The 20,578-nt window shown below is 38.7% G+C and overlaps 2 long non-coding RNA genes across 3 annotated transcripts in view; both read right to left on the bottom strand.

Annotated features, from left to right (window-relative positions):
* The window catches only part of LOC103378159 (uncharacterized), a 117,195-nt gene extending 115,060 nt beyond the window's left edge, over window positions 1-2,135 (bottom strand). The window contains exon 1 of the long non-coding RNA XR_003049547.1: window positions 2,017-2,135. This is a non-coding gene — a long non-coding RNA (uncharacterized LOC103378159). The remainder of the gene's footprint in view (window positions 1-2,016) is intronic.
* Window positions 2,136-3,994: 1,859 nt separating this feature from the next.
* The window catches only part of LOC107988479 (uncharacterized), a 36,182-nt gene continuing 19,598 nt past the window's right edge, over window positions 3,995-20,578 (bottom strand). For both annotated transcript variants that reach the window (XR_003049622.1, XR_001759953.2), the window contains 3 exons: window positions 16,389-16,507; window positions 10,850-10,946; window positions 3,995-4,729 (listed from right to left, as the gene is read on the bottom strand). This is a non-coding gene — a long non-coding RNA (uncharacterized LOC107988479). The remainder of the gene's footprint in view (window positions 4,730-10,849; window positions 10,947-16,388; window positions 16,508-20,578) is intronic.

Here is a 20,578-nt window from a genome sequence, read left to right as displayed (position 1 = left end):
TCTTAACCTGATAGCTGTGTCAACTGTTTTGAAATGTGTTGCACTCCTCAACTTCTTAACCAATATATATTTTGTGAAATATCCTATGTATATATGTGTATTTCTTTATAGAATGCCCCCACTTGACTGAGATTACAGTTTGTACAGAAATTAAGTCTTTAAGAAAAAAAATTGCAAAAATATTTCAGAAGTTAAAAATGCCATCCCATATTTTTGATAAATGAATAATGACGGCAATAAAAAAATAAGTGATCTTGACCCACAGGGCGGAGAGATCAGCCCAACAACCTTAGCAGGAAAAAGGAAAAATTCCATTTCCATTACAGTATGCTGCAAGAAGATTATTGGTTTACAGAGACGGTGTGTGTTTTTGTGGTTTTAGATCAACAACAACAGCAGATGAACATCTGCTCTCCTAATTGCCAGCCTGCGGTAGTGACAGTGTGTATGCCGCAAAAAAAGATAAAACCAGATCAAATTTTTACAATCCTAACTAAAGTAAAGAAGGGAGCTATTCCTGACTGGATGCCAGTGTATCCCTGGACTGGAATCGAACCTGCTCCTGGGGCGTGTTCTATAAGCTGTGAGGTAGGGATGTGAAAGATGAGATAGAAGACGAGCAAAGAACACAGGAACACTGGCTGAGACAGGGAGTTCATCAAGACTGGAAAATGCTACACACATAGTCCATACAAAAGTATATGAACAACAGCAACTCATATGAGGATTACGTGTTGTGGTTGCATATCTGTCAGCTCACCAATGTTATCTAATTTAGTCTGTATCAGATCCTGACATGGACCTCACAGGGACCTCCACCCAGGGCTTTCTCACTGGGGTTAACAAAGAAAATTATCTCTCTCTCTCTCTCTCTCTCCCTCTCTAGGACTCATTTGACATCTTCTTGTTGTTTTAGTATTTAATATATTTATATTAGGGGTTGTCAAATAAATACATAAATAAATCATCTGAGTAATGATAGGATAGCTGTAGATTAATCACAGATACACAGGGTTCATTTTGATCATAATTAATCAAGTTAATATAACGTTAAATATAACACCTTCCTCATGTACGGTATACTGCTGGAACAGAAAGAGATTTAATGGTAGATTTATATTATTTCATACTGGTTTTTGTTTGGGACCAATCCAAATGATGGAATTATATATTTTATAATATTTAAAATGTGAATGTAAAATAATGATCTTTGCTTCCACAGCTCAGGTGAAACCACAGCCCCTCAACAATATGAATCTGTCTATCACACCTGCCTGGGTTCGAGCCAAGAGGAGCCATATTCTGAATGGCGCCTCCTGTGGCAGCCTGGATGGGTTGCAAATAAGGGACTTATATTTTGAAAAAGTCATAATATCATGCCATGACGTGATGTCAAAGTTATTGTTCATATTCAGGGCCTAATGGCAGTAGGAAGAAAAGAAAATAATTATTGTCATCTACCCCAATCGCCATGGTGACCAACGCCAAATGCCAGGTTTGAGTCATACCTGCTTTTTCATTCTGACCTTAGCTAGGCTCGGCAATACAGTAATGATGGGGTTAAACCATTTGGATTTGGACTAATTACCCTCTCTGCTGTTTTCACCGGTCACATGACTGACATCAGAGATCCACTTCAAAGGAGTATTAAACATAAACGACAAGAGGATATCCTGCTGAGTTTGACAGCTCTAAAAGGGGAAAAGGGGGAAAAAAACTGCGAGGATTTAAGTGAGAGAAGAACAGTTGTTGAGGGTTAGATCTTCAGAGAATCACATGTAGAATCCCTCAGCTGCTTTGTAGGTGACCTTCTGGAGGTTATTTTTATCAGCAGTCACTGTCATTATTGATGGATTCGCTTTACTGTCTGCTGCTACATATGCAAACCTGATGCTCAGATGAAGGCATTCAAACATGAAGAACTGGACAAGGCCGATTACTGCACATCGGAACAGCAACCAACATTAGAAAGAAAAAAAAAAGGGCTGAATAGATGTTCAGGTTTGCTCTACATACCGGGTGAGAGGAGATGAGGAGTTGCCGTCCTCTCTAAGCCAGTGTGCTTGATCACCTCTCGCTCGCTCTTGATTGCCTGACATTCTTTATTACCAGACACGTAATCCAGTTCCCTTGGCAACGCTGATACAAAGAATCAGGTATCACCTTGAAAGTTTAAGTGAGTCGCTGGCAGTGTCTGTGTTTTCTTTCCCTCTTCTCCCTCCATTCTTTATTTAGAAGATAGCTGATAACGTTTTCGACAGTTACAGAGATGGAGTCATGCAGTTTTAAAATGCTCCACACACTCACAGCAAACCTCCTCTGTTAGATAACATATGCTTACAGGCAATATATTCATTTTCAGCAGTAAATTGTTATAAAGTAAATGTTTACCTACACATGTCTCAGAGTAATAACAGATTTGTCTCGTCATTGAGCCTACTTTGAGTCATCCCTTTGAAAGCTTTTGTAATTCTGACTAATGCTAAGATTTGTCTACAAACATCTCTTCAGTTAAACATAGCATTAGCAGCTATTTAGCCTGTTTAACATTTCATCTCATTTGTTTGTTTTTTTAATAACCTTCATACCAAACCAAAAACAAAACACACCACAGCAGTGATGGCATTCAGAAAATAACATGTCAAAAAGAAACAAGGTGAAGGCTAACGCAGGACAGGCTAATTTTGCCATCATTACATTTTCTTTTTCTCATCTGGGCAAATTTCCTAGTAATCTTTTGGCTTCTCTGAGTATTGACTTAATATTAGCAGCCTTTAAAACTATGTGTTTTCTTTCGGCTAGTTTGGGTAGCTAGTTTTGGGTCTTTGTTCACAATTTTGTTCAACTTTTTTCCCTCATATTTTCTTTTGTTTTTTTTTTATTGTTAGTTCTGCAATACTTTTTGTTATTTTGAAATGACTTTTTTCCCTGAACTAATTGTTAATGAAAAGAGACATAGCATGAAAACAGATTTCCATCTCTGGAGTCTCTGCCTCCTCCATAAGCACCAGTTTTGACAACTAATTAGATGATGATTTAATCCCCTCTGTGAAGTTGTGATTTGAATAATCCCACATGTTAATCCCCAAACTAGTCAGCTCCGCCCATACACAACTCCTACCTGTGCACGGAGCCACCACTTCCTTTACCAGTACATGACTGCTGGGCCATTTTAATGTACAACCCCAGAGCTAAGCACAGCTGCTCATTTAGCACAATGCTAAGTGCAATAATGCTCTATATTATGTAAAGACTTGAGGCACTAGGAGTGGGTTGTCTTCAGTAATACCATGGGGGGAGACAGCCAGGGAGGCCATTAAAATGTCCTTCAATAAAAACTTCTAAGTCTTCATATTACCATAAAACTAATAAACAGAACAACAGACTTTATTGGACGTTACAGCTCTGCATTCACACTTGGTAATTATGCTACACGAGGTCTAGTGTCTTATTATTTCTGATCTCTCAGATCAGACACTGGATTTAAAGTTTTAACTGGAGAAACGCGATTAAAATCCCAAGTAATAACAACTGCTTCTGAGTGTGTAGCCATTACACCAAGGGGGTCCAACTCATTTTGGTTCAGGGGCCTAATTAGCTGTGAAGTGGGCGGGACCAGTACAATAATAACATAATTACCTTAAATAAAAATAAATCCATGTTTGGTTTCCTCTTATTTTCCTGCAAATAGTACAGTACAAGGATATTAGAAAATGTTCATATTCAATGAAATATAATTTGACAAAACATCACAAACATGAAGTGTTTGTGCATTTTTGCGGGCTGCATCTAAGCACCAAGTGGGCCAGTTTTGGCCTGCGGGCCGTATGTTGGACACCCCTTCAATAGACAGTTGAGTTGATGATGTCACAACCCACCGCTGCATTTGCGAAAATTAACCTCATTAGACAGTTGAGTTGATGATGTCACACCCCACCGCTGCATTTGCGAAAATTAACCATGGGAACAAACATGAATTACTGCTATTAACAATATGAACATCATCCCAGAGAGAAAAGTTAATGTCTCTGGTTCAGCCACATGACCTGGGTTACACCACCGTTCATTTACATATAACGCAACCCCCCTCCGCCTGCTGTACTACCTAACAGGAAGTGTCTGTGTCTGCTGAGCTGTCTTGAATCTTTACAGGGCCTCTGTGAAACAGACTACGATAGTGTCTGGTACAGCAAGTCTGTAAATCCTCCTCCTGATTTCACTTTAGCTCCAGCTCTACAACATCAGCCTCTCCAAAAAATCTCTGGCAGGACTTCAGACCTGGCTCCCCACAGCTATGCAGGCTTAAATTGTGGTATCAGCTGATTGCAAGTGGAAACAACGCTCAAGTTGAGCTTTGCATTCATTGGCACAACTAAGAGCAGCCCAAAAAAAACAGAAAAAAGAAAGAAAATCAGCGAAGGAAAATAAAATCTTGTGAAAGTATAACTGTCCACAGAAGAGGGGACACAAAGTGTTATGAAAAAAAATGAAAGAACACAGACTCAGTCGTGGAGCTGCTGCCTGGTGGCCGGCCAGCTGAGCTAACAACCTTAACAACTCACCACTGCCAAACTGTCTCTGGAGCTTCTTCTGGTTCTGGGTCTGACTCTGGCTCAGACATATTCACTTGGACTGCAGTTTTGTTGTTGGGTGGTTTTAATGTCTCAACCGTTGTCATGGTTACGTGGAGCCACGTTCAGGTTTTTTTCTCGAGTGCCGCCCTTCAGCCCTGCAAAAGAATAAAAGGTTGTTAATGTATATTATGTACATATTATCAATGACATACTTGATACTACTATCAACATATAGTACTGTATGCTTAAATCATTTCCAGTATCTCTAAGTACTACAGGGTTTGTGATTTATCCTGTGGGTTTTCATTTTTCTAACAAATCTCTTTCCTACAGCCTCCACACTAATCTGTAACAGTTCAGGTCTGAGGTTGAGGAGACAAAGAGTAACATAAATTAAAAATATAACACAAGACTGACAGGGTGAATGGCTTTGATTTTCCAACGGGAAATTCTTAGTGCTGTACATCCATAAGGAGGAAGTCTACTTTTTTCCCCCTAAACATCAAATGCTGATAAATGAGAATAATTCCTAAAGTGCAACAAAAAATACAAAATTAAATTGTGGTTTGTTAATTCACCTCAACCTAAACTTACAGCACACAGACAAAGACAGGTTTGTTCTGCTTTTTGGTAAATATAAACAACCGTGAAAATCAGTGGAAAATCCTGCAGAATGTTGAGACGAGTCCATGTGAATCAGAGTTTCAGTCTCAGACTTTGGCTGCCACTTTGATAGACACTTCAAACAGACTGCAGGCAGCAAAATGGGTTTTTTTCACTTCCTTAGGAATACATTGTCTCTACACATTCTCTGTTGGCGCATTGAACTGCATTTTTAACAAATTGGGGGGGGAAATCCAGTGTATGTGGTTAAAAAAAAGAAAATGCAATTAAAAGATAAAAGTCAGCATCTGTGATGGTGTGTTTCAGATGAGAGGGATGGTTTTAATAAAAAACTAAACTACATTTGTGTAGAGACATGTCCATAAAAGATGACGATGGGTGACATAAAAAAACTAAACTAAATTTGTGTAGAGACGTGTCCATAAAAGATGACGATGGGTGACAGGATGGATGACTATTATTTTGTAGCAGTGAAAGCTTGGTTCTTAAAGAAACTACAGTCATCAAATACATCTGTTTCCAAATGATTCAAACGTGTGCCACATTGAGGATAAAAAAAAACAACCTAAAATTACAAGAATACATTTGTAAAGTTGCTAAGAAAAAATATATATTTTAAGAAAAAGGTCATGAGTTTTTTTAGATTCAAGTTCTTAAAGTTTGCAAGAATGAATTCAAATGATTTTTTTGAGATACTTTAATGTTGTAACATTAATTTAAAAAGTAAAAGGGTGGGAGGATTGTGATGCCAATGATCCAGAAGATGGAGTATCTCTATATTCATGAAGCCAATACTGAAGTATAACTTCCCAAGATATTCTACGTTTCTCATTTTAACACAGTTACAGTCGACGCTGCGTCTCCATGTGAGATAATTGTCAGAATAAGTAAAGGTTAAGGAACATTATCAAAGTACAATCTTTCATTTTTATTCCAGTTTAAAAGGGTCTACGGACTGTTCTGGAGGTTGCAGCATATCTTACGCTGACATGGGTAGAGGTGACACCCCATAATGCAGTGTTAGTGGGCAGAGAGTCACATGGGTTACAGCCTGAACCTCTTTATTTCCAGCCCAGCTGTCAGTGCAGGGGGAAGGAAACCTTTCATTTCTCTCATGTTTACTCCACATCCATTCTTTCCTCCTTCGTGTGGGAAGCCAGGCATGTTCAGGGCCAAGTGAAGGTTTTCTTGCTCCAGCTCTTATTTACAACCTTCACTAGAGGTGCCATATTAAATAGGATTTCTTTTTTAACAAGAATAAAAAGCAAGTGATTGGTATCCTGGCTCCCACACATTTTCTTCTATGCTGCTGTAGTGGAAAAAAAATAAAATAAAAACATAACTTTTATGCTAGTTGATGCACCAAACCCACTCTTAACTGCTTTTCGCTCTTTGAAATGCTTTCGAGAAAAATTTCAGTTTCAATAACACAGCAGAATACAACGTTTTAACAAAATCTGAAAAGAGGCAAATGTTGGTAGAACGCCTGCCTCTGTAGAAAGAAGCTAGCACTGATTCGTGCCAGGGCGTCACCAGCGTCACCAGCCAGGACCAGCTGACCGGTCAGTTGACCAACAATGTTTCATATCACCAGTGTAGCACACCTACACACATACAGTAAAACATGTATGGAATATATTTTGTGCAGTATTGTATGGTTTTTCTCCTTCAGGGACCGTGATCAGCCACTGCAGAGTTTTTTTCAGCATCTGTAGTAGAGCGACGTCCCTGGATTTATGTCAGAGCTTTGACTTATCGTACGGAACTAAATGCAATAATGTAACCATAATTAAATTAAAGGTTATAATCCATAATAATCAAGGTGATTTTTATACAGAGCTGTCCATAACCTGCCTGTATGTCAGGATTATCATTTCCCTTGTAGCTGACCTTTGGGGGATTGTAATGAGGGATCACAGCGTGTCATTTTAATCACAACAATAACCCTCCTTTATCTGCATCACTGCTGAATGCTTTTCCTGTTCACCGCTGCAGCACGTTATCAGCCCAGTCTGGTGTCTATTCACTGTTTCAGTCGCCCTTCTCCACAAAACATACATATACATTATTCACCCAGGAAATAATTTATTGATTTTACTTTAGGCAGAATATTTCAGCGTTAACCTCAGGTCATCACTAACATTTTTTTTTTCACTTTCTCTGACAGGAGAGAGCCGTCACAGAATGTCCAAACAGTGTTTCATCAGGGTTGGCCAGTAAATAGAACAGGATCTATCTGCAGTGGATCGCAAAGGGAGTGTGGGCAGTACTGAGCAAACAGAATAAAATAAAACAAAATCTAGTCCCGCCCTCATCAGACGAATAATGCTAAATGAACTGTGTGAATTTTCTCTGGTTGAATTCATAGCACACTCACAAAAGTTTAAAAACCATCTTTTCACCCAGAGTTTCTGCTCTTTCCACGTTTATCAGGTATCTGAGTTCTTTAAAGCTGGCATAAGCTCCAATGCTACAGAGAGAAGCAAACTCTCCAACAAGAAGGTAGCATTTGGAGATCAAAATACCCTTGTGTTGATTGGATAGTACTGCAAGTTAAAGAACTTCAAAGATTCTCTTCATGTGGAGATACTTGAGGGCAGAAATTGTAAAAAAAAAAACAATCTACAGTACAGTTAGAAGTGTGCTAGCAGGAGAAAATATCCAACAAAACTGTACAAATAGGTCTGATGAAACTCTGTACCACTGTACGTCTTCAAACGTATGGAGTCCAGCAGTGTCCTTTGTTGATGTAAAGAGGACCAGCTGCTCTGCCTGGTATAATGAGGACTTCATTCCCTCAGCAGCACCAGGCCACGAGAGCACCACTGACCTGAAGCATATATACAGTATATATATATATATATCTCATGCTACTCATGACTCACAAGTCTTTGAGTATCCACACCAAAGCAGAATTCCAAAATACATTGTACTTTTGTCTTGTGGGTTTTGTGGAAACTACTCTTTGCACATATTTGTAATTATCTCAGTTCCGTTTGTTAAACTTGTGACAGATTGAGTGCAGTATAAAGACATTTCATGCATTTCAGTTAGTCTGCAAACACGGAGTGGATTAAATGTGTGAGGCCAAGTGAAAAGGTTGTAAGTGTCAAGCAGATTGGGGTCACAGTTAGGACCTTTTTTTTTTTAGCACACGCCCTTCACCCTCTGTGAAAATACGACTCTAACTCCGGGGGGCCATTTGTCAGGGCAGTATTGATCGGGGCTGTGGGGGGATTGGTGACATGCTCAACATGCTGAAACAAGCATCTTCTCAGCTCCCGGCAGCAATACCAATAACACATATTTCATCTTGATTATTTTCCAATAGGCAGCCACAACCGCAGGCTCCGATGTATGTCAGGTAGTTTTTGCCTAAATGTAATTATCTGTTTGACAAATAAAAACCTCAGATCTAATCATTAGTTGTGTGAGTTTGTTATCGCTGTGAATTCCTCAAACATGAAGATAGGGTAAATCATCTGAGCTTTTTTCCAACAAATTAATTTGAAATACAATCATCACAACTTCAAAAAAGTTGAAATCAAACATGAAAGAAATGCAACGTAAAAAGAGAAAAAGTAAAGATGAAAAAGTCAGATATAGTAGAAGTAAAACACAAAGAAATGATCAACGTAAAGATCATGTTTGTGTCGATTATGTCTGCACCAGGTGGACGGAGCTCCTCCCACAGACAAGTGGGAAAAAGTAGTAACAAACAGAAATGCTGAACGAACCCAGGCCTCGCTGCTCTCAGTGCTAACCGCTACACTGGAACCAACTGCATCAATGGAACACAATAAAAATCCATTAGACTAAATCTAATCGTATACAAATTATGCTGGTAAATATAGCTTAATTCATAATAATTAACTATTGCTCACATTTCCCTCAGCCGCAGCCATTTTAATTTAACTTATAGTTAAAACCTAAATCTTGAATCAGCCATGTATGAATTATATATCCTGACTGTGAATAAAATAAAAATTTTAAAAAGTCTTGTTATCTTCTACCTTTCACGTACACCATATTTCCATTAGACTCATTAGAATCAGTCTCCTTGGTTAATTCATTACATTCTATCGCCCCCTCAAAAGAGGCTAGTGAAGCAGCGGAGATTAGCTCCACGGTTTAATTCACAAACCCACACTATACAGCAGCTTTATGACAATTAGCGGAGAAAAAAAAACTATTTAACAAATTCACATTCATTCAAGTCTTCGTGTAGGTTTGGAAACTATTACATGTAAAAACGGCACATTATTTAGCTTTTAAAACAAATAGGTATAAATCCAGGTTTTTCTTCCAACTGTAGCCAGACTGACGGTGAGTCGGACCAACTGTTTATCCTCCCAGCTCTGGGCAGTGATCAGTTTACGGAGCTCCTCCAAATAAAACAACTGTGATGGGGGGAACAAAAGACCTGCTCGATTTCTGGACTCTGATCATCCTATAGGATTCTCTGAGATGACCTCATTAGTGTAAGCCTCCAAACTAATGACCGGTGTATTTGATCCCATCCCCGCTAAGCTACTTAGCTGTGATTAAAAAGAACGAAGAATTAATCCAATTAATCAGTCCTTGCTAACCAGCTACAAAAAAACTTTAAAAACCACAGGGGTCCTCATTTTACACCGAGTTCTATCACTACGACGCAACATGCTGTACCTTTGTACCTGTGTCGCCCACCTGTGCTCACAGAGCACTGACATCATAATCTAGGACATAAAAACATCAGAAGAGTCTGACTGACGGTTGGGAGCCAGAATGAAAGTTCTCAAGAAAACAACACAAACGAAAGCCAGAATGAACGTCAAGTTCTCAAGAAAACAACACAAACGAAAGACAGTGAATGTAGCACAATCTAATGTGTGGCTAGAACCGGGGAATGTAAACAAAGCAGTCATCCAGATATAGCGCCCCCTGACGACGTATTTGTCCACTTCACTTGCCAACTACTCTCACATACAAAACTGATTTGATGCCAACGTTGGAATGACAGAACAAGACTTTCTTAATAAATTCAGGGGAGCTGGGGACATAACGACGATACGCCATAGGCCGAAGACGTCATCTGCGACGTCATCTGCGACGTCATTGCTGCCCCCCAGCTGCAGTCTGTTCTCCTCCACAGCTTATGGCTAACTGTTGGCCAATAAAAAAATTGCTCTTCTTTTTATTCAATGCAGCGGTTTGGAATTGCCCAGGAACATTTATCTAACAGGCTGAGGGAATATATTTTTAAGAGCTTAAACTGCCACACTTTTTTCTAATTATCAATCAATAACTGATTTAAACTGATTCAAAGCAGCCGGGACATTAATGAGTTCACCACTGGGTCCCACCGATCTTTTTAAAATTATACATGTTTTAGAGAAACTTTATATTGCCTGTACTGAAGACTTGAGCTTCTTTACAAGTTGTTGTTTCCAATACTTGATTCTCCTCAGACATTTATACCAGGAGACGGCCGTGGCCTACAGGCAGGTCAGCCATATAACTTACATCTTTAATGTCAGGATTCCGAGCATGCTTAGCATTTGAACGACACTTCCAGTTCTTCAGTTCAAACTTCAGTTTCCTTTTTGATTTATCGCCCATTCGATTCAGTTAGTATTTTATTTGTAAAAATGTAAAATGAAAGGCCTTACCCAGGTGTCACAGTCCAGCAGCGCTGCAGATTGCACTTGGACTCCATCACATCACACCAGGCATTAATCCCCAGGGTTCGGAGGCTTCAGACTTTCCCTGGAAAGATGAAAGAATAGATGATAAGACGGTCCACAGAGAAATGCAGCCCGTGTCCTGTGAGTGCTGCAGTACTCCGGCTGCCACTTCTCTGAAATCAAATGTTGGTGTTAGAATGACCTGGGAACACGTGAGCTGCAGCAAATCTAGCATAGATAGCAAAGATACACATGCACAGCTGTTATCTTTAGACTTCATGTCCAGTGTTCTTTGATTGGTTAAATCAAATCTCAGTAAAGCCTGTTGACCTTGGTATCCTTCTTTGTTTTATATTAAATGTTGTGTCATTTCTTTATTCCCATCCCCATGACAACCTGTTTGATTGACAGCTCATATCCAATAGCAGCCTATTGAGTGATGTACTTCTGTATGTACCCTTCACCACTGTGCACATGCGTCTGCTTTCTTTCACTGCACAGTAATTATCACTTCTTGGTGAGAATCATGTCCAACGTCTGACTAATTATATTAATTACCTTAACATCTCTAACCAAACGCTCCATGTTTTGGGAACCTAATACATTTTGTGGGCCGTGTCAGTGTGTTGGTTTTGTCAAGCAAACCAAAAAAAACCAATGCATGATTTTCACTGCTGAGAGCAAACAGGCTCAGGGTGAAGAGACACCTGTGTTTTCATCCAGCCAGACAAAAAAAAAAAGACTTTCTGCCATAAATATATTCAAGCTGCAGTTTCATATTTACCTGTTTATTCTGTCTGAGTGTGCAGAGACCAACGGCAAATAGCGTTCACTCAGCCGGCAGTCTGTGGGTCTGCTGATTGGAAGTCTATTGTTGTAGATTTTAAAAGACAGGTTTGTGCTTTATTGTGTTGCGATGAAAACAACATCAACGTAAACATAAACCTAATGTCGTTCATTCTCACAGACCAGGTTTTGTCTTCACTGAGCTGGAGAGGACACATTACTGCTGAACACTGTGATGCAGCTGTCGTTGCTTTTGTTGTTTATCGGACTGACAATCGAATAACTCACAATGAAGTTGGAAAATGACACCAGGTGTCTGGGTCTCTTGGTGGGGGGCCATTAGTGTGATGTAGGAACACTGAAGAAACAAAGGACCGAGTTTACACAACAACGAGACAGGTTTTAGGTCCGTTTGTGACGGATGTAAACATTGATCAGATTGATTTACATACAGGTTGATCTTTATCTTTAGTCTTAGCACCAAGTTCAGTAAGGTTTGTAAATATTGATCCAAACAGAAGAACAAAAACAGTGATTGGCTGCCTGCCACCAACAAGATGTTGTTTGAATTTGGTGTTTGTTTTTCCTCCTAATTTGATCATAAGTTATAAGAAAATATTGAAGAAGACCTACACTGAGGATGTACCGAGAATATAAAGTTTACAGTTTATTATGAGCTAATATGAAAAACGTATTATAACCCTTTCTTGGTATTGATAATTACTGGTAAAAAATATATTTCTTATAAATTGGTTTTCATTTTGTTCTCTCTTTATGATCCTTAAAGTTAATATCTTAGAGTGTAATAAAAAGTCCAATCTGTAGTTTCTTAAATCAGTGGATTCTTTCATTAGAGGCAGAACAAGATCATATTTGTTTTTCTTAAACAGCTGCTCGAGTATTGTTTTATGAGCAAAATTAGCATATGAGCAAAACTCTCACAAAATGGCAACAAGCAGTACTCTCTGTTCCAAAATGTTTTAAAAAGCTGTGGGGGTGAAAGTCAGTGTTACACATACAGTTGTACAAACTTTGTTTGAGACTTACTGCGGAGACACTGTTATATTGTTCCATTAAAACCAATGGAAATGGAGCTTGTGTCTTGGTACTGTATAAACATGTTAGGTGTTGTGTAGTAACATCTATGATGTGGTCCGCTGCTACCCTGCATGGTAACAGGCAGATCAACCTCAGAGCAGATATCAGCAGTGTGTTCGCCTGAACGACATTCATCACCGAGTTTAATTTAATTAAATTGTGACTAAATTAAAACTAGAACATAATTATAGTTCAATACATTTTTTTAATTAATTTTTGTTTGGTGGTGCACCATGGGATTTTTCTAATGTGCACAGAAAAGGACAAACCTTACAGCAGGCACCAGGTGATGCTGTCAGTCATTTCACTGGTTGCAGCTGGTCTTCCCTTATTATTAGCACTTCAGAGAGAAGACTTTGGTAACTGTATATATTTTGATAAGCTTTGTTAAAAGATATTTTGGCAAAATTCTCATCTTTTTGGTTATTATTGCCTCAAAAAGACAGATATAAAAGATTGTTCTTCAGTTGTTTCAATATACAAATATATGACCTTGATATGACCTTTAGATGTTGGCTTGATGTGTATTGCTGTGACTGGAGTTTAAACAAATAACACTATTGGTTGACAATTAACCAGACCTTTTTTAAATGGCATGAAACTCATTCTGGTTTTCACTACCTTCGTCAAATTTGACTTCACATTTCTCACCGGCATTGAAGTGTGCATCATGTGAATTTCATGAGACTATAAAAATATTCCAAAAGCATTTCCCTTGTTAATTTCTGACCCTAGTGTTGACCTTCAGCTGACAGTGAATTCAATTATAGAACGGAGAGAAAGAGAAAGACATTTTTCAGCATCATAGGAGAGAATAATGAGAATGTGGCCATCTGCCAGTGATCTCGAGCTGTACACAAAATCAATATCATGAGGCGAAAAGCCACCGAACACAACAAGAAAACACTGTGAAAAGATGTTTGCCTGTAGCAGTTGTGTGGTCAGCAACGCTCAAGAAAGAGCAAAGAACAGTTGAAGTCTCTGTCAGTGGAATCAAAAGGATTAAATCATTTTAGCATTTCAGTGGCACAACGGAATTCATTATTTGTTGTTGACAGGAAAACCAGTTCAATTAGGACTTGGCTCGTGAATTTCTCTCTTGACCCAAACGTCGGTACATTACAGTGCAGTGATGTAGCGTCAAGGCTAATGAGGCCAATTTTCAAATATTATAAAACAATGCAGAGTAGTTTGTTCTCCTCATTCATTCTCGCTCTCAGTTTTTCTCTGGTTGCACTGCTTCCAGTTGTGGATACTCGGGTTTTTTTGTCCAATCAGTTTTCAGTCTTATGTGTTGCCAGGGTGAAACAAATCTGCCCTCCAGTATCAGTAGTGCAGGTGTTTCTTACTAGCTAGGATATGACGATCCGTTCTGGTGTTTTCTATTGATATAAAATATGGATTGATTCCGGTAGGATGCCACTGAAGAGCTAGATGAGAAATTCACGGTACGTCACTGGTACAGAGGTTACATGGCCTCCTCTTCTGTGCGTGGGTTTTTCCAGTTACTCCTGTTTCCTCCTACAGTCCAAAACCATGAAAACTGGGGATTTAAGTTAATTTGATTATGAATGCACCATGTAACAGTGATTTTCTCTGAATAAATGGTTGTTTGTCTGAATGTGTCGCCCTGTGATTGACTGGCAAACTGTCCAGACTGAACCTGGCCCACGCTCACTGACTGCTGGGATTGGCTCCAGGTTCCGTCATCAAGCTCAAATGGATTAAGTGGCTGAAGATGAATGAAAGACTGTTGGAGCTGAGTGGGTGAACAAAGACAGATCACCTTAAAGGTTTTCCACCTCCACTTTTTTCACTCTCAATGACAACATGCATTTCTCCCAGGCTGCGTGTCAGGACCTTCACCAGTGGTGTAGGATAAACTAATGACTGAGGAGGAGGAGACAGGTGTCCCTGAAGTCTGAACTCAGCACCAGGTTGTTCATTACATTGTTAATAATATCTTAAAAAAATATTTTCATGGTCTTTTCTTGCATGCCACATCATTTCACTGGCAGTTTTATTAAATGTAATTATACTGTGTGTTTTTGGTGTATTTTTTCTCAATTTTTAGTTTCTATATTTAATCTATATTTTTAACCTTTCAGTCATTAAATGTTTTAATTTAGACTACTTTTCACTATTCCTCTAGTATTAGGCTTCACTTCATCCCTTTTGGTATTGACTGCAAAACTTTAATTTTTTCTCCATTCCTTTTGGCATCTATTGTTGACATTTTAAATAATTACCTTTTTGTTTTCTTGCAGATAATTTGTTTTTTAAGTTTTTGGCATCTGCTACCTTTTTTTAATTTAACATTCATTAAATGTCTACATAAGGATTAGCAATTGAGTTAAAATGCTAATTAATTTGATGTGGTTGTATGCCTTAAATGGTCATTAAGTGCAAATAAAGTATTTACCTATAAGAAGGAAATAATAAATAGACAAGAAAATGTGCATCCAACTCAAAATCAACCACTCACTTGAGCCATTAGTCCAAAGCCATTTTCTAAAACTGAAAAGAACATTTATTTGACGATAAGACCTTGTGGAGGCTCATGAGTCAGAGAAACAAACTAAAAAACAAATTGAAAAAGTGGAAAATAAAACTACGGAACCACATAAAGAAAGGTTTCGCTTGAAATGGGGAAAAGAAACAACAAAGGACGTCAGAAAAACATCCAGTAAACCTATTTGGAGTATAATGTGGAATTATGGGATATAATACTGCAGATCAGAGGTTTCACTGAGGAAACAGAGCAGAGGTTCAAAAACTGGACAAATGTATTCTGTCGACTTCGGTCTTCTCATTGTTGACTAATTCATATTCACACCAAGGAAGGTTCTGATAAGTTCTGATTACAGAAGGAAAAAACTCAGACCAAACAAAAGGAAGGATGCAGTCGTCTGACTAACAAAGCTGTGAGAGTCCAAAATGGTTCAGTGGATGAATTTAAACAATATTTTCCAAGAAGGACATTACAGTGTGCTATTACGATAAGTAATGTGTGAAATCAATTACTGTCTTAACATTAAGCAAAGACAGTGAAGTACACGTGTAAACAGTGTGATTTAATTATCATTTAAATGGCATCTTGTGACCTGCAAACCTCTTTATTGTTTCTGTTGTGCTTTAAAGTGTTGGGCCGACAACTGCTGTTAGTTTGACACTCGGAAAAATAAATACAGCTAAGGATCAGAGCCAGGATCGGGTTTAAGCAAAGTTCTGTAGGAAAGCTTTCCAAAAATCAGGTTATAACAGAGAGAAAATTCCACAGTAAATAATACATCTGTGGCCTGACAGTGGAGGCAGCAGGCGTGTGTGTTTGTCAGGTGAATGTATTCAGGTCTTAAAAGATTGAGTGACTGTGGGCTGTAAAAACAGGTATATTTCTTTGTTTATATTTCTAAAGTTTATAACTTTAAAAAAAAAAAAAAAACAGGTTCTTATCACGTTGGTTCCACGTGGAGAGTGCTGCTCTATGTACGAAATGGCAGTGGCAGCAAAAAACCCAAGGTAAGTGTCCAAAAAAAGCAAACGAGGCAGTGAAGAACAATCTAGGTAACTAGGAGCCAAACACAAGAACTGCTTTGACGTGCAGACTAAGCAAAAGAGCGCGAGCCGCGCAGGACATTACCTCACCAGTTAGAAGGGACACTCTGGCACTGAATCCTCGTGGAGCTGGAGCGTAAGTACTGCATTTCCTGATTGAAGGCGACGCCCACTGGTGCTCTGGCTCATCAGCTCTGGATTCAGCTGCAGGGAAAAAGCACAAACACACAAAAATCAGCAGGTCAGAGACAAAAAACAGACAATAACAAAAGCCCACTATGATTGGTTAAATATATATTTAACACGTCAGACGTCTGTTTTTTACTGCCAAATGTCTATACACATACAGTATATTTGAACTAACTTGCAGATTTCTTCATCTATTTCCATGTTTTGAGTTGGACTCTAAGCTAACTTAAAGCTATGTTTTTGGACTCTATAGCCCCTTTTCAGGTATTTGCTTTATTTTTATTGGTTGTTGGCCAAAATTGTAGAATGAAACAAAAAAAAAAAACTCAACTACACCCCGTCTGATCAGATACTTAAGCCCAAATACTAAACCTAAATTTGCATGAGATGTAAACAGGGACACTATCGCCAACGGGATGCTGGAGGACAAAGGACAAGGTGTCGGACAGATATCAGTATTGACAATTACTCCATGTTGCAGAATCGGAATATTGTATTGATAAATTCTTCATCATCGTCTTACTGATAACATTTTGTATTGTGATTGTTTTGTTTTCCGGATGCATCTACTGTAAAACCACCTGGTGAAAATACATTGTCAAAAAAAAAAAAAAAAATTGGCAGTGAAGAAATTAAAACAAAAAGCAATGCCAAGGCATCAGCCTCATCCCTGCTTCATCCTTGCCACAGTTCTCTATCCACTGCAAACATGTAAATTATATTTCCCCACTATCGGCCCAACTAAGTGTACGCCTCGTGAATCTCATTTGATTCCCACTGCTGATAGTAGGTGCTTGCAATTTATGCCAGTGCACATTCAAGTAGACAGAGATTAAAAAAGGTTGGAGCTGGAGCTCTCCTTTCTCTCAGATCTGTGATTTTATCAGACCAGAGACAGGACTCCTCTCAGAGGCTGCCTGACTTTCCCACTGGATGGCTGGGGTCACAATCCATTCCCTCAGATTGAATGTGAAGCATGTGAAGCCAGCATTTAAAACTGTGGCTCCAGAAAGCATTAACATTCATTTACAACATTATTATGCAGAGCAAATCTACTTTTCATTTTCAGCAAATTGACTGGAAAATGCTGTGGAACTTATTAATTTTCTCTCCACAAATTAAAAAGCACTTCTGTGGACAGGCAAACAAACACACATACTGTGTACTGGGGCTCCTCGACACACAGTGTGTCAGGGGTTTGGTTTCCAGCTGCGACTTAACTCGAAACTTTCATAGAATTACATATTATGTAGATTTTGCAAAGTATGTATGAAACGAAACCTGTTGGTCAGAAAACTGTGGCTTTTATTTGAAGTTAGTCACAGCAAACAAATTCACTGCTGCTGAATTCTCTACTGTCCTCCACCATTGGTCCGACAAGTAATGCCATCAGAAGATGACGGCATCGAACTTATGCAAGTGAGCCATAATGTAGGGCAAAAAGTTTCAAAAAAGTGGTGTACCACCGTCTTCCTCAGTGGAATGAGGGAACAAGTTGTTTCTCTACAGCAGAATCATCCCTGACAAGGTGTACCACGGTGTACCACCGTCTTCCTCGGTGGAATGAGGGAACAAGTCGTTTCTCTACAGCAGAATCATCCCTGACACATCTGTAAAACAGTGGAAGGACGGAGCCTGAGTGCTGCGCCCCTCAGTTTCCTCAATTCCTAACCAGACAGGAAGTGTGTGTGGTATATGTCCACAATTTTCTCCTCGTCTTTTTTACGCTGATGCAGGGGTTGTGTTCCTGCTCCATCCCTCCACTGTGTCACAGTAATCCTCATTACCCCGACGCAGTGACATCTGCTGAGATTTCTACACTTCACGTTTTAACCATCGACCTAGAAACCTTGGTTTTTTCTATGAGGGAACAGATTTTCACATACACATCACATCACAGCGTTGTTGTTTAGTGGTACAATCCAACCTGAGAGTAACTTCACAATATCAACAACAGTGCTGTTTGCTGACTCTCCACAGTGTCCTACACAAAAAGCACCGGCTAGCATGTGACATGAGCCGTGACATTATCTCTCCAGAGTCCTGAAGTGTCCCAGCTCTGCCTAGTGCACTACTCTGTGTGTTTACTCCTCTCCTGGGCCTCCTCCACACCTGCCTCACATGAGTAGAGCAGCAATACAATGATATGTAAAAGCCTCTGAGTGAATGTCCCTCAGCACCCTCATGTTGCACCTGTTTTAACAGAAGAGGGAAAGTGATTCAGCTCGTGCTGAAGGAGTTGGTGATGTTGGAAAAGGAAACATTAGTCAGAAACAATACAAAAAAATGTTCCTGTAAAGTCACAACCATTTTCATAAAATTATAAAAATTATAAAAATTATAAAAATTATAAAAATTATAAAAATTATAGTTTTATAATATATTATAATTATAAAATTAAAACTATATTGTTGTTTAAAAAACAAACTTTTTTTAGCCCCAGTGTAGGATCTTTTCGTTTTTTTAGCACTGATCATCCTAATTTCAATATTCATCAGTGTAAATCAAAAATACTTTCTTGTGTTTAAATCATATTGTATATTGTTTTACATTCCTGTATTAAAACAATATCTGACCAGAAAAACGAAGGTTTGGTTGTCAGCCAACACCACTCTGTGATTTATCGTTTTCCTGTGTCGTGTATATTTTAGGCAATGCTTCACATGTAAATGGAGATTTTTTACTGAATCCTGTGAAACGAGGCGACTTAATCTTCACCTTTCTCTTTGTTTTTTGTGTTATGGCAGAGTCTCAGAAGTCTTTTCGCTGCCTCGACAGTAGATAAAGTGAGAATTTCATTCCTTAAACGTGGGTGAAAAGAGATTTTGTGAAAAGCAGTCTTACTGGGTTTTATGCAAATGCAAATCTTAGACAGCACTCACAAAGGTATCATTACACATTTATTTCAACATAAACAAGGCCAAAGATGTAGAAAACTGATGTTAAACATTTGCCTAATTACACATAATAAGGCTTATGGCTGATGCTGCTGCTGCTGCGGCGGCGGCGGAGGTAATTTGTAACCGTAAAATATGCAGAAAATGTTCATTACCGACTTAGTCACAAAACAATAACATCTGTGAAATCTACAGTGAGGCTCATTGTTTTGTTAACAAACCACAACTTTGACATGAAAAACAATCTCACACACACACACACACAGTGTGTTATGAAAGTGATGAAGAGCTACATGTGCTGTGTTTCATTTGACTAAATCTCTGTCCCATGTCCCTCCAGCGGTGACAGGGTTTTTAAAGAAGGGGGCGCTAAAGTCATTCACCTGATTTTAAGCCATGGTTTGAACACAATTTTGTAATAATACAGCTTGGGGTTTGAACAACCAGTTAAGACGTGGGGAGGTCATCAACACACACACACACACACACACGTACGGGCATTCTGTGTCTTTGAGGACACACATCTCTGTCGACAGACACAGCTGCATGCAGTCCTTTTTTTTCAGCACCTTCTCACTAACAACTACATAATGAGCATTTTTTTTTGATGGCTCTAAATATGGAAGTTCACGTCGGGTAACTGCACAGTTACTCACCTCATTATAAACAATAAATGGAGCAGATTACACCAGGAATGAACCTATACAGCAGTTGACCAGTGCTGGCCACCACAGTTTTACTAACCAATTATTTTTCACACAGGACACAATCATTATTCAAGAGACTAAAATGATTTTTAAGCCCAGTGTTACTTCAGTGTTCCATTGGAAAAGGAAGTTTACGGGGAAACATTTGAATATAATAACAGTAAGTTTATAAAATGTAAACAAAAAATGGTTGGCTTCATTAAAAATCCAATAATAGCAGCAGATCAGCATTGATCAAAATGTGATTTTTTAAGTGCCGTCCAACTCCTACATATTTTAATCTACTGTATTTAATCACCAGGTAGCCATGGATTAGCATTAGCAGTTAGGGTAGATGTATGTTTCACAACTTTTTTTTGCATTTTAATTTGCTTTTAAGAAGGCACACTAACCGCTACATTAAAACAAGTACTGAAATTCTACATAAGGTAAAATGTGTAATAGTTTTTGTCTGAATAATTTCACATTTTAAAGTGACAACA

The sequence above is a fragment of the Cynoglossus semilaevis genome, chromosome 4, assembly GCF_000523025.1.
Source record: "Cynoglossus semilaevis isolate Cse_v1.0 chromosome 4, Cse_v1.0, whole genome shotgun sequence".
NCBI lineage: Eukaryota > Metazoa > Chordata > Actinopteri > Pleuronectiformes > Cynoglossidae > Cynoglossus > Cynoglossus semilaevis.
The sequence above is the reverse complement of the archived record's forward strand: the minus strand, read 5'-3'. Positions and strand labels throughout refer to the sequence as shown.